At 36.5% G+C, this 15,506-nt stretch overlaps 1 pseudogene; it reads left to right on the top strand.

Moving 5' to 3' along the window:
• LOC108717445 overlaps positions 1 to 15,506 on the top strand; it is a 56,865-nt pseudogene that overhangs the window by 18,724 nt on the left and 22,635 nt on the right.

Here is a 15,506-nt window from a genome sequence, read left to right as displayed (position 1 = left end):
ACATGGAAAAAAAATCTGTCAAACACCATCAGATTTTATTTTGTTGTTTGAAGATGCACCATTCACATGCTACAGTCATGTTCACATGCGACAGTCGTTTACATATCAGTCCCATTATATTGTGACCCATGTGAATACTCAGGTTGTCGAGTAGGTGAGCAGCAGCTGAATCTTGTTACAATGTTACAAAGTACCAAGGCTTTGAATATAGCAAGAAAGAAATTGTAAACTGTGACTATTTATTATTATTAACATGTATTTATATAGTGCCAACATATTTCGCTGCGCTGATTAAAATACTCTCTGATTACTGTGTAGTTAGGTTCAGCTATTGAATATTCATGCTGAGCGCTTTATAACAATCATTCCACTATGTGAATGGCCCATGGAAAAGAAAATCTGCAAAATAATGTCTATATTGTGACTAATCAATAGCAAGCAGACTAACACATGGCTGCTGAAAATATCTCAAGAGTCTGTGATATGACCTTAGGTCTTTTAAAGGAGGTGGAAGAGATTTTTATAAGACTTCTTAAAACAAGGCATCTGTAGGTAAAATGGCTTCAGTACCATTCTCTGGCTGTTACACAAACCTCTGTAAACTGTTTATGACACTGACAACTGCTTGTGAAATGTAAAACCTGCCCAATCCTTATGCTACCAAGGCAGAAGGTGTTTGGTATAGACACCTCCTTTATAATTAGGTTAACCAAGTCTGACATATCAGTACTACCTGGTGTTATAATCAACTGCAATTTAATCTGGAGAAATTGCAGTGCAAATTCAGTATCCTGATAATTCATGGTCCATTTTATGAGATTCCATGCATGCTGGTCACTTATTCTAACTCTCTGATAAAATGGCTTTGTGATAAGACTACCCTCTAGTTATCAAGGAATAACCTTCAGGAATCACCACTCTTTTTGTACACTATAGTAGTACTATACTTGTGCTGAACATACTTTTTGTCATACTATGGTTTCTGTTATTTCTTAGTCTAAACAGGGTAAATTTGAAAATGTAACTAAAGGCACATTCTGCTTCCTGATCCCAAAGAGCAAAGTCAAACAAATCAGCAGTCCACTGAGGAGCCTTTGTTTAAATAAACCCCTCCTTTCCCCCTGCAGCGAGTTAGGTTTTTAGATAAAGATCGACTCATCATATAGAGGATTGAAAGTGGGCTGCTGGTTTGTATAATTTAAAGAACTTTAAAAAATGGCTAAGTTATAAATGCAGTTCTGCTGAAAAGGGACCTGTTATTGCCTTATTTAGAATTTTGCATTGTGGCTAGACCTGCTGCTTTACAAGTATTTGTCTGATTTTATTAACGCATAAACAAAACCGCCATTATACTTTTTTTAGTAAAAAATATAATGTAAACTATGGAATTCCAAGAAAATTCGATTTTTTTTGTGTTTTTAAATTATTTAATATATATTTCATACTTTTTTGCATCTTTCCAGTTTGTGGTTTAAAGAGCTGTCAGATTTCATGGGTCCCACCTACGCTGGCAAGTAGGCGACTGTTAAGAAGTCAACTGGAAGAGGAATAGGAGGAAGCTTTTATAGCAATCCATTTTGGCAAATTGCATGCAAGTTGTTTGTGCACAACAATAAAGGCATCAATGTTCAATTCACTTAGCTGTACGCAGTTACCACTAAGGAAAACCTGTAATTACCACCAGGCCCAGGCTCTCTGTGAGTCCAGGGTTTCTTTGGTTCTAGGTATGTAATTGCATGCAATACATCAAAGCAGGTTAAATTGAGAGCTTGTATTGACTCATCTACAGTACCTTTGTGAATAGGGTCAGCAGGAGCTCAATTTTACTTTTGTATGAGTACTTTGCAGTTGTCTTTGTGTTCTATTTAATCCCTCCAGAGCCTTTGTCTACAAATTTTGCAACAAAGGGAAGGTTGCTAATAGTGTAAATGCCACAGCTTTATTAATATGTGGTTACGATTATGCCCAATTTTTACTATATTTTTTTGGTAAAAATAATAGATACAAAGAATTATAAATATACTTATTTAGACTATGGGTATGGGATCCATTATCCAGAAACTTCAAATCACAGAAAGGCCACCTCCCGTAGACTCCATTATAATCAAATAATCCAAATTCTAAAAAATGGTTTTCTTTTTCTCTGTAATAATAAAACAGTACATTGTAATTGATCCAAACTAAGATATAATTAATCCTTATTGGAAGCAAAACCAGCCTATTGGTGCTATTTAATATTTACATGATTTTCTAGTAGACTTAAAGGAGAATTCAACACCTAGGTGCAAAACCCCCCCCCTTTCCTGCATAGGCCCCCCTGCCTACCTCCCCCCCGGGCAAATGCCCCAACTTGTTCTCTTGTTCTCTTATTCCTGTATTCAGTGGTGTTTGGTGGTGCATGCATAGTAGGAGGCATTTACCGGTAGGGATTTACTGTGCATTCGTCGACAGTCACAAAGTTTCCGAAAAAAGAAATCGGAAACTTAGTGACTTTCGGGTGCATGCGCAGTAGCTCTGTAACGGCAAATGTCTCCAACTGCGCATGCGCCCCGAAAGTCATGAAGTTTCAGATTTCTTTTTTGGAAACTTCGTGACTGAATACAGGAAGAAGAGCGCTCAGGAGAAGATGGCTGCCGTGAACTCCTCTGGAGAGTACCTAGAAGGAGGGGTAAGTAACAAGTTAGGGGCATTTGCCTGGGGGATGTAGGCCAGGGGGCAGGAGGGAGGGGGGCCTATGCAGGGGAGGGATTTTTGTGCCTAGGGGGTTGAATTCTCCTTTAAGGTATGAAGATCCAAATTAAGGACAGATACATTATCTGGAAAAAAAACCCAGGTGCCAAGCATTCTGGATAACATACCTGTAAAACCTTTCTGGTGAAGTTTTATTGAGAAATGTGTATAATGTTGTGTAGAAGTAAGTAATGCTAGTAAAAAAAAATTGAAAATCTTTGCTTTGGCAAGATAAAGTATTGAAGAACAAGTGTAACTTGCATGTGAAGGATTTAGACAAAAGTTAACATTTAAACAGATAAAGTTGCTAGGGACTGATATTGACTTCTTATCCTTATTTGTATAGCACCAACACATTCACACAAAATTTACAGATATTGTTCCTTATTGACATAACTCCCTTCCTCAGTAAAGTCTGATCTGATGTCTACCAGTATATTTTTTGTAGTGTGAAAGGTAACCATACCCAGAGGAAACTCATAGACACAGAACATACACACTTTTTTTTTAAGTAAAGCAATTCAACTGGAGAATTTCATTGCTGTGTTTGTAGTACAGACAAATTGCAATACAATTCTGCTGTTAATTATTTTGTATAATGGATCAAATCGGTAATGAGGATTAAAACTGTATTTAGTGGTGTCTGCTTTCTGATTATGGGGATAAGCCATGTTATTAAGGACTGACCCACAGCACATAGGGAGATTTTAGTTTTATAGTTTAATGTTGATTTATAGTGCCTCTTAAAAGTATTCAGCCCTTTTTTTTGTTTTATTTTGAAGAATAAAATTGTCTTTTTGACACTGATCAATAGCAATAGACTCTTTAGGTCTTAGTGAAACCAGATCTCTAAAAAGTGATTTAACTGAATGAAGCGGTCTTAGAACTCCCTATCCTTCCTTACTAGATGAGCTTTGTTGCTGCCCATTTATTTGAAGTCATGGGACAGATGTGAGTGCTCTTTGGCCGGAAAACAATGCAGTAAGCTTTTTTTGTGTTATGAAAAGTGATAATGTTTGCTCTTGCCAGCATTTCCCATTTAAGTGAATCAGCACCTTTGAAGGCAAAGGCATTTTTAGACTGAAATTTGCCTCCCTCCTCCCACCACCGTGACATTAGTCTAATGCTGCATGGCTGATAAGTTATCGTGCTGATACATAATGGAGACTCACAGGCTTCTGTGTATCCATGCACTGAAGATATGCATGTACTGTATTATCAAATTACCTTGCTTCATGGATTTTGTAGATTTTAAAAGAAAAGGTTACCAAATCATCTTTTTAAAACCAGACACATAATATACAGTATTCATGCTGCATGACAGTTCCTAGTTGACTAAGCAGCATTCTTGGTTGCATAAAAACACAAACACATCTCCCAGAGCAAAGGTGATTTAAATGCATTGTGCTTCATGGCAACATTTGACTGAGCAGCATTCTTCATGGTTGCGTAAAAGACAAAGCATTATCAGCAGTTTCTTAAATGCATCTTGCATTTGCCGTAATGTGTAAGATTGTTTTATAGGTGTAAACTTTTAAATAACGTTTAAATAACAAAATCTGCTTATCTTGTTTCATCTTGCCATCTTATTATTATAGTTTTAATCATAGTAATGATTTTAATGCATGTCCTAGTTCCTAGTTGCAAACTAGGGCTGTAAGCTGCAGGCAGAGTAAAGGTTTAATCTCATTAGGTGTTTCAGATCATTAATTTGTTTGGCAAATGTAACTTTATTTTCTTCATTTTTATAAATATCTCCCATACAAGCAACTATGATCTGTTGACCTGTGGCAAACTTTATTTTACCATTTGATAAATATGCACCTTAGCTTTAAAAGGGTTGTTTACCATTGCGATAACTTTTAGTATGATGTAGAGAATGATATTCTGAGACAATTTGCAAATGTTTTTCATTTTTTATTATTAGTGGTTTTTGAGTTATTTTGCTTTTTATTCAGCAGCTCTCCAGTTTGCAAGTTCAGCAATCTGGTTACTAGGGTCCAAATTACCCTAGCAACCATGCACTGATTTGAAAAAGAGACTGGAATATGAATAGTAGAAGGCCCGAATAGAAAGATGAGTAATAAAAGTAGCAATAACAAAATATTTGTAGCTTTACAAAGCATTTGTTTTTAGATGGGGGCAGTGACCCTATTTGAAAGCTGGAAAGAGTTAAAAGAAAAATGCTAATAATTAAAAAAACAAAGAAATAAACAATAAATGCCAATTGAAAAGTTGCTTAGAATGGGCCATTCCATAACATACTAAACGTTAACTTAAAGGTGAACCACCCCTTTAAATGTTACATTTCTGTAGCTTTCCTTTTTGTTTACACAGTAAGAAACCAAGAGCAACTATGTTTATGCAAAGCTGATGAAGGTGGGGATAAAGTTAACTGAAAAAGCAAGATATCTACTGCATGACTGCATATAAATCAGTTTGTGTACCATATATTATAGATTAGCAAATAATGAAACACTTAACAGTGTTTGTAATTTTTTGGACATTGTACTAACTTCAAATTAAATGGTATTCCTGATTTAATGGGGTTGTTTACCTTTGCATTAACTTTTAGGGGCAAATTGACTAAGCACCGAAAATGCGACGGCTTTGCCGCACTTCGCCAGGCGTAGTTTCGCCAGGGCTGCTCAAATTCACCAAAATCCGAAGTTGCACCCAGGGAGGCGAAAGGTAGCGAAGTTGCGCTAGCGTTAATTCGTCAAGCAAAGCGAAGTTACGCTAGCAATGCCTAATTTGCATACTGCGCCAAGTTAAAGTACAATGGACGTATATGTAGCAGCAAGTACATTACACTACACAAGCCTGGGAAACTTTCATAATATAAAATAGAGTTGGCTTGAATCACAGACTTGTATATGAATAGGGGAAGACCTGAATCAAAAACATAAGTTATAAAAGGTAACAGTAACAATAAAATTGTAGCCTCATGCATCTATACTTTTTTTTCCGGCTTCTGGAGTCTGTGACCACATTTGAGAGTTCGAAATTAACAGAAGGAGAAGGCAAATAATTAAAAAAAACTATACATAAATAATGAAGACCAATTAAAAAGTTGCGTAGAATTGTTCATTCTGGCTTTAGAGTTTAAGAAAAATTTATGGAGGGGTTGTGTATGGTCTGGAAGAGCAGTCAAGGGACATTCCTGTTTTAATAACAAAGGAACATTTCTATGTAATTGCATGTGCATTGATGGTTTTCAGCCATTTACAAGAGAGATATTTAGAACAAATTTTTAAGGACTTCTAGAGGTACAAGCTGTGTATCTTTTCCAGACCACTCAATGATGTGTCAGAGTGATGGATTATGAAACTGCATATTGACTTGTGTGCTAGAGAGATTTTGTGCTAAAGGACAGATAGACTGTAAGTGATTTTGGTAGGTACATAGATTTGTGAGCACCACTAATAAAAAAGCTGGATCTTTTTAATTTTTCCTGCTATTCACAGAGACACAAGACCAACAAGCATTACTGGTTTGTGCCTGTTAAGTTGATAGCTGTCATTTACAAGGCTAACTATTTTGGCAGCTACTGTTTGTGACTGCTCTGAAATTGTGTGCAACAGTAATAACGACAAGCTGAACAGGGTTTGGTTTCAATTTGCTTATAATTCTTCATTACCAGATTGTAATAAAAATGATTGGAGGCCTACCTACAGTAGCAGCTTTAAAAGATTGTACATCTATCAGACATGGCTGCAGCCTTGTGTTAGTCAACAAGAGAAGCTCAATAGAATTTGTAGACGAGCCCTCTAAACATCATTAAGCCGTTCTTCAGACAAAGTTTCAGCCTATGTTTGCTAATACATTGTACATTTCAATTATGTAGTAGATGGTTAATGAACAATACAATAAGGGCTCTTACAGACGGGCTTTTACCCTGTATTTCCATGCGGTTAATTTTTGTGCTTTTCAAAGCAGGGTACACAGTGTGAAGTGCAGCATGTTCTTCCTTATAGCACTATACTGAGACAAGAGCATTCACGTGCCGAACGCAGGTGGAACGCATTATATTCCATGTGAGTTTGGTGCTTGGATGTGCCTGTATTAGAAATGCTTGTAAGAGCCCTAACAGTCATAAAGCACTAGTTACAGTATGTTTTATTACTACTTAATTCTAAGGCATACCTTTCAGACATACTGTATACATAGGCACCTCTAAGTGTAGTCCATAGTAAAGACTCTGCGCAGTCTTTGTCACTGGCCTGGCTAATACTTTAGCGTCTTAAAGTGATATCATTACAGGACAGATAAAAGTGTTTAAAGAACCAAATGACTCCCTCTTCTGGCTGTGCTTTGGGAGCTGTGAAGAGAGGGGTTCTTTTTACTAGAGAACCTGTGTCGTGGTCAGAGAGTTTTGGTAGATGGTTGCCCATGTGCGGAGGGGGGTATCATTTTCCTTTAAAGAGAGGACCCATTTTATTTTCTCAATATAAAGAAAGCAGTACAATCTCATACTAAGCACCTGCATACCTGCTGTGATCACATTGTCAGCCTCAACTGCTCATCTAGTCTGACTTTAATGTTATTTGCTTTGTCATACATTGGTCTGTGAGTTGCATGTAAAAACCCAATAAACACTTAATTGTTTAGATAATGCATTTGGCTTGCTTTAAGAACACACTGAGCTTTCTTGTTTACAATGGCGAAAAGAAACCCTGAGCGCCAATGCGTTTCCATGTTACGTGTGTGACCCTGTTATAACAGAAATTGTGATTTAAAGGATGGTAAAAGCATTTATCGTCTCTTTCACTTTGAGCCGTCATTTTTATGAGCAATGTAATTTGCTCCACCAAAGGTGCTCTGTGTACCAATAGTAGTAACATCTGCACCCCTTTTTGTCTTCAAACATGTCATGTCATTTGTAGTGTAAGGAGAATGTCTTCACTAAGGTGTTGGTATGACAGTTTCCTCTCCTGGCTGATTAATAATTAACAAAATATATTAAAACATTGTCAAAAACTTTATTTGTGAAGATAAATAATAATTCTAGTCATCTTGTTCCTTGTCTACTTTCTGCAGTATTTCACAGTAGGAGGTTCATTACTCCCTGTATAAAGGGAAATGTGCAGTGAAAGTATATTATTTCATAGAACTTGTCAAATGTATTCGGAAGAAATTTGCAGATAAAGTTTAGTTAAAAAAGGGTTATATTTTTAATTTAAGTACTGAAAGCAGATAGCATGCTGAGAAGCATTGCTATCAGCTTGTTGCACTTTGGCCTTTTGTTACTGGGAATGCAGTTTATATCCATTAAATAATGCTCCCTTTCATGGAAAATACACAAAATGTACTGCTTGTAAATTGCAGTCTATAAACATGCTATTTATTATGCCCATAAATTTCTACAATTCACCTAAATCTAACGACCAAGAAATATCTAGATTTATGGTAATTTTACATAATAATGCAGGTAATTAAAATAGCAATAACTAATTTTTAAAGCGGAGAGAGTAAAGGTAACACATTTATCATTACACAATTAATGATAATATACAAGTAGTAGGGTACATCTGTTGAAGTACCTGTTTGGTTATATAACTTGATATGCCTGGAGTACAAAAAGCCAAATGTGCAAAGTTACAAAAATGTTTTATACCAGTCCAAGGCAAACACAGTTTTTTTTAGCAGGCAAGACCTGTGGCTTTGAAGATGTCCCAGTAACTCCTCATCTTCTTTTCTGCCGATTCACTGCACCTGCTGCTGTCAGTTACTGAACTTATTAATGTCATAATTTAAGGCTTAGGCTGGTCAGTACTAATTATTGGTACATGGCAGCTCAGAAACCAGCATAGTTAGCAACAGGATGTAATAATAAACCAGCTTATCTCCCAGGCAAACCCCATATTCTGCTTGATGATAAATGACAACCCTTAAATTAAGCTGCTGCTCAAAACAACCTGAGCATGTGTGTGTCACAGACATTCTTAACAAAATCCAAGATGGGTAACTCCTATGACAAATCTGAGGCCAGAATCATTACTACTATAGAGATGCTGAAACTTTATGCTGGTTCTATATATTCAATATATAAAATATGGCATATTTGGGTTTAGTTCTCCTTTAAACACTGGTGTAAATCATCTAGACATTTCTAAATTGTGCCTCCACAGGTACCAGTCTAATCCACTGTTAGGAAATTAATAAAATAAGAGCACAGAAGATGAACACCAATATTCTGTTTTTTAAGTTGTCTAGACTTGCTAATTGACATCCTCTTTTTCTGATTAATATTAAACCCTCACACTGTGGACATGCAGTTCTCTATTTCTGCTTTTTAGTACTCTGCCCTATGTTTCACTTCCACATTTTCAATGTCATTCCATTAAGTGTTTGTGTGTGTTTAAGAGCAGCAAGTGACAGTCAGCAAAATGTTACCAGATGGTCCAGAGTATCTGTTTAAAGGGCAAATTTGCACTGGCCAGGCTATATCTTGTTAATAGCATATTTCATAAAACGTATAATTCTGTAAAAAATGGCAAGATCTTCATTCCCTTTTCCTTCTGATAAGAGAGGGTGTTATCTCTTATTGTTTAGGGCTGAGCACTCAGGGCTTCTGGATAGTCTGATGACCACAGTAGAAGGGTTGGTGTCAGGCAACAGGAGAAATGTCTGGTCCAAATAGGGTGGCCTACAGAGGTTGTGCCATGATATGAGCAGCATCCTACATCATGGACTAATATGTGATCAGGTACTGTCTATGTACTTTTCTTTCACAGCTTTGGAATCCCTTCTGATGTTATCTTCTGTTACTATATGTTTTTGTTTCAAAATCCCTCCACATTCTTCTTAGTACAATATTTTTTTCCGCCACACATTTTGTATCAGCTCTTGAATCCTTTCATTCCAACTGATGTTAGGGTAATCAACAAGGTACAGTATCCAACCAATTGGTCCAAATGGACAGATACCACACCAGGGAATAATTTTTTATTTTCTCATTTGTTCCCCTCCATCTGTATGTGTTTTAAAAAATAACACAGGTAACAGTATGAATATTTGCCGATGAGGAAATATCATTTGAAATTAAACTTGATTTTTTTGTCTCAAAACCATTTGTTACAAATTATCAGTTAACAAAAAAACTGAATTTTGTTTCTCTTTCTGAGCTGTGGCTCACATAGTTCAATGGTCTGACACTGATTCATTGCTGAGTTGAAACAACCAGGTGTCAGAAATGTTTTTCTTCCCACCCCTGCACATTCTTGTATCTAGTTCCCTAATAATAGCTAAAAAGATGTCACTGGTGATTAAAGGTTTGGTAACAGGAAATTAAATTACTGTCTATGCAGTTACACTGCAATCTTCTCTTAGTCTCCACTTTACTTTCTACATCATTTATAGAAAGCACCATTTTTGCAGTTTAATTTTCTGTGGGGCTTTGGAGCCGCTCATGAGAGCTTATTTGATCATAAAATAATGGGTTTGGACAAAAGATGGCAGCTAAACATAAGCAGAACTGACAGACAAGCTGCAGTTGCAAAAAATGTATTGTATAATTGATCTGTAAGTTACTACGGGTAAAATGTTGCTGCTTGTGGTCTTTTGCTTAAATACGGTATCCATTTTAACACTATAAAGATTGGGTTCACTGTTGCTGTTTTGTGGACATGTGTATTGCAAGCAAAAGGACTACTGGAAGTTTGTGAACAGCAGTCAGATCCTCCATCATGGAACATCCCCTCAAGTAGAGCAGGTGAGTTCATTGTAAAATTGTTAGATATGACATGTATAATCACACACTGTTGTATTTGATCTAAAAAGCACAAATCTTGCTTTCAAGCATTATACTCTAAAATACATTATAGGCTGGTTCACAAGTGATATACATGTACAATAGTTAACCTTTTACAGGGTTCTCTATAAAAAAGGAAAGGTGAAATTAGTGGGGGGGAAGAGGGGTGCCAAGTTTTTTGCTACCACCAGTGATTCTAGTCTTTTAGCTGCTACCCTGGGCTGGTATCTTGTTTAAAGGGGATATAAAGGCAAAAATATAAAATCCCATTTTTACTTTCTTTAATGAAACATAAATCTATCTCCAATATACTTTAATTAAAAAATAAGAAACCTGACTGTATGCAGTGAAATTCCCCCTTCTTTTACTGCTGTGGATAGGAATTGTCAGACGGTCCCCAACTGCTGTGCAGGTAAACGATCATACTTTCAAATGGCAGGGGGAGCCCCCCCACCTTAATTCCCAGAACTCGAGCAGCATTGTTGGATTCCTGTAGAGATTTGTATCCAGAGACTCAGTGCAGTCTTTATATTCTGATTATTAATCAGTCTTGCTGTATTGGCTTCTATGGCAGATATATTATTTGACTTGTGCTGTTTTGATAATTTATGATGATCCCTAAGCTTTACCTCCAAACTGAAGCCCTGTGTCGTGGTCAGAGAGTTTTGGTAGATGGTTGCCCATGTGCGGAGGGGGGTATCATTTTCCTTTAAAGAGAGGACCCATTTTATTTTCTCAATATAAAGAAAGCAGTACAATCTCATACTAAGCACCTGCATACCTGCTGTGATCACATTGTCAGCCTCAACTGCTCATCTAGTCTGACTTTAATGTTATTTGCTTTGTCATACATTGGTCTGTGAGTTGCATGTAAAAACCCAATAAACACTTAATTGTTTAGATAATGCATTTGGCTTGCTTTAAGAACACACTGAGCTTTCTTGTTTACAATGGCGAAAAGAAACCCTGAGCGCCAATGCGTTTCCATGTTACGTGTGTGACCCTGTTATAACAGAAATTGTGATTTAAAGGATGGTAAAAGCATTTATCGTCTCTTTCACTTTGAGCCGTCATTTTTATGAGCAATGTAATTTGCTCCACCAAAGGTGCTCTGTGTACCAATAGTAGTAACATCTGCACCCCTTTTTGTCTTCAAACATGTCATGTCATTTGTAGTGTAAGGAGAATGTCTTCACTAAGGTGTTGGTATGACAGTTTCCTCTCCTGGCTGATTAATAATTAACAAAATATATTAAAACATTGTCAAAAACTTTATTTGTGAAGATAAATAATAATTCTAGTCATCTTGTTCCTTGTCTACTTTCTGCAGTATTTCACAGTAGGAGGTTCATTACTCCCTGTATAAAGGGAAATGTGCAGTGAAAGTATATTATTTCATAGAACTTGTCAAATGTATTCGGAAGAAATTTGCAGATAAAGTTTAGTTAAAAAAGGGTTATATTTTTAATTTAAGTACTGAAAGCAGATAGCATGCTGAGAAGCATTGCTATCAGCTTGTTGCACTTTGGCCTTTTGTTACTGGGAATGCAGTTTATATCCATTAAATAATGCTCCCTTTCATGGAAAATACACAAAATGTACTGCTTGTAAATTGCAGTCTATAAACATGCTATTTATTATGCCCATAAATTTCTACAATTCACCTAAATCTAACGACCAAGAAATATCTAGATTTATGGTAATTTTACATAATAATGCAGGTAATTAAAATAGCAATAACTAATTTTTAAAGCGGAGAGAGTAAAGGTAACACATTTATCATTACACAATTAATGATAATATACAAGTAGTAGGGTACATCTGTTGAAGTACCTGTTTGGTTATATAACTTGATATGCCTGGAGTACAAAAAGCCAAATGTGCAAAGTTACAAAAATGTTTTATACCAGTCCAAGGCAAACACAGTTTTTTTAGCAGGCAAGACCTGTGGCTTTGAAGATGTCCCAGTAACTCCTCATCTTCTTTTCTGCCGATTCACTGCACCTGCTGCTGTCAGTTACTGAACTTATTAATGTCATAATTTAAGGCTTAGGCTGGTCAGTACTAATTATTGGTACATGGCAGCTCAGAAACCAGCATAGTTAGCAACAGGATGTAATAATAAACCAGCTTATCTCCCAGGCAAACCCCATATTCTGCTTGATGATAAATGACAACCCTTAAATTAAGCTGCTGCTCAAAACAACCTGAGCATGTGTGTGTCACAGACATTCTTAACAAAATCCAAGATGGGTAACTCCTATGACAAATCTGAGGCCAGAATCATTACTACTATAGAGATGCTGAAACTTTATGCTGGTTCTATATATTCAATATATAAAATATGGCATATTTGGGTTTAGTTCTCCTTTAAACACTGGTGTAAATCATCTAGACATTTCTAAATTGTGCCTCCACAGGTACCAGTCTAATCCACTGTTAGGAAATTAATAAAATAAGAGCACAGAAGATGAACACCAATATTCTGTTTTTTAAGTTGTCTAGACTTGCTAATTGACATCCTCTTTTTCTGATTAATATTAAACCCTCACACTGTGGACATGCAGTTCTCTATTTCTGCTTTTTAGTACTCTGCCCTATGTTTCACTTCCACATTTTCAATGTCATTCCATTAAGTGTTTGTGTGTGTTTAAGAGCAGCAAGTGACAGTCAGCAAAATGTTACCAGATGGTCCAGAGTATCTGTTTAAAGGGCAAATTTGCACTGGCCAGGCTATATCTTGTTAATAGCATATTTCATAAAACGTATAATTCTGTAAAAAATGGCAAGATCTTCATTCCCTTTTCCTTCTGATAAGAGAGGGTGTTATCTCTTATTGTTTAGGGCTGAGCACTCAGGGCTTCTGGATAGTCTGATGACCACAGTAGAAGGGTTGGTGTCAGGCAACAGGAGAAATGTCTGGTCCAAATAGGGTGGCCTACAGAGGTTGTGCCATGATATGAGCAGCATCCTACATCATGGACTAATATGTGATCAGGTACTGTCTATGTACTTTTCTTTCACAGCTTTGGAATCCCTTCTGATGTTATCTTCTGTTACTATATGTTTTTGTTTCAAAATCCCTCCACATTCTTCTTAGTACAATATTTTTTTCCGCCACACATTTTGTATCAGCTCTTGAATCCTTTCATTCCAACTGATGTTAGGGTAATCAACAAGGTACAGTATCCAACCAATTGGTCCAAATGGACAGATACCACACCAGGGAATAATTTTTTATTTTCTCATTTGTTCCCCTCCATCTGTATGTGTTTTAAAAAATAACACAGGTAACAGTATGAATATTTGCCGATGAGGAAATATCATTTGAAATTAAACTTGATTTTTTTGTCTCAAAACCATTTGTTACAAATTATCAGTTAACAAAAAAACTGAATTTTGTTTCTCTTTCTGAGCTGTGGCTCACATAGTTCAATGGTCTGACACTGATTCATTGCTGAGTTGAAACAACCAGGTGTCAGAAATGTTTTTCTTCCCACCCCTGCACATTCTTGTATCTAGTTCCCTAATAATAGCTAAAAAGATGTCACTGGTGATTAAAGGTTTGGTAACAGGAAATTAAATTACTGTCTATGCAGTTACACTGCAATCTTCTCTTAGTCTCCACTTTACTTTCTACATCATTTATAGAAAGCACCATTTTTGCAGTTTAATTTTCTGTGGGGCTTTGGAGCCGCTCATGAGAGCTTATTTGATCATAAAATAATGGGTTTGGACAAAAGATGGCAGCTAAACATAAGCAGAACTGACAGACAAGCTGCAGTTGCAAAAAATGTATTGTATAATTGATCTGTAAGTTACTACGGGTAAAATGTTGCTGCTTGTGGTCTTTTGCTTAAATACGGTATCCATTTTAACACTATAAAGATTGGGTTCACTGTTGCTGTTTTGTGGACATGTGTATTGCAAGCAAAAGGACTACTGGAAGTTTGTGAACAGCAGTCAGATCCTCCATCATGGAACATCCCCTCAAGTAGAGCAGGTGAGTTCATTGTAAAATTGTTAGATATGACATGTATAATCACACACTGTTGTATTTGATCTAAAAAGCACAAATCTTGCTTTCAAGCATTATACTCTAAAATACATTATAGGCTGGTTCACAAGTGATATACATGTACAATAGTTAACCTTTTACAGGGTTCTCTATAAAAAAGGAAAGGTGAAATTAGTGGGGGGGAAGAGGGGTGCCAAGTTTTTTGCTACCACCAGTGATTCTAGTCTTTTAGCTGCTACCCTGGGCTGGTATCTTGTTTAAAGGGGATATAAAGGCAAAAATATAAAATCCCATTTTTACTTTCTTTAATGAAACATAAATCTATCTCCAATATACTTTAATTAAAAAATAAGAAACCTGACTGTATGCAGTGAAATTCCCCCTTCTTTTACTGCTGTGGATAGGAATTGTCAGACGGTCCCCAACTGCTGTGCAGGTAAACGATCATACTTTCAAATGGCAGGGGGAGCCCCCCCACCTTAATTCCCAGAACTCGAGCAGCATTGTTGGATTCCTGTAGAGATTTGTATCCAGAGACTCAGTGCAGTCTTTATATTCTGATTATTAATCAGTCTTGCTGTATTGGCTTCTATGGCAGATATATTATTTGACTTGTGCTGTTTTGATAATTTATGATGATCCCTAAGCTTTACCTCCAAACTGAAGCCCAGACCACACTGAGCATGTGCGAGTCTTGATATTGCAGAAATGTCTAACAAAGTTACAAGATGACAGCCCCCTGCGCCAAATTTGAAAGCATAAATCATTTGTCTTATTAGGCTGCTGGTGCAGTAAGTTCATGTTTATATTTAGTATACAAACTACAGCATTTCTAACATTATTCTATTTTAGACTTTAGTTGCCCATTAAGTGTCCCAAGCAATCCATGCAATGCCCTGCCATATGGTAGCATAGTGGTCATCAAACATATCCCAGTCTGGTGTGTCTTTTAAAGAAGAGGAGCAATAGTCTGGGGTAGCAGGAAAGCAACCAGAATCACATAGG

Source organism: Xenopus laevis, chromosome 5S (assembly GCF_017654675.1).
Source record: "Xenopus laevis strain J_2021 chromosome 5S, Xenopus_laevis_v10.1, whole genome shotgun sequence".
In the NCBI taxonomy this organism is placed as follows: domain Eukaryota; kingdom Metazoa; phylum Chordata; class Amphibia; order Anura; family Pipidae; genus Xenopus; species Xenopus laevis.
The sequence above is the reverse complement of the archived record's forward strand: the minus strand, read 5'-3'. Positions and strand labels throughout refer to the sequence as shown.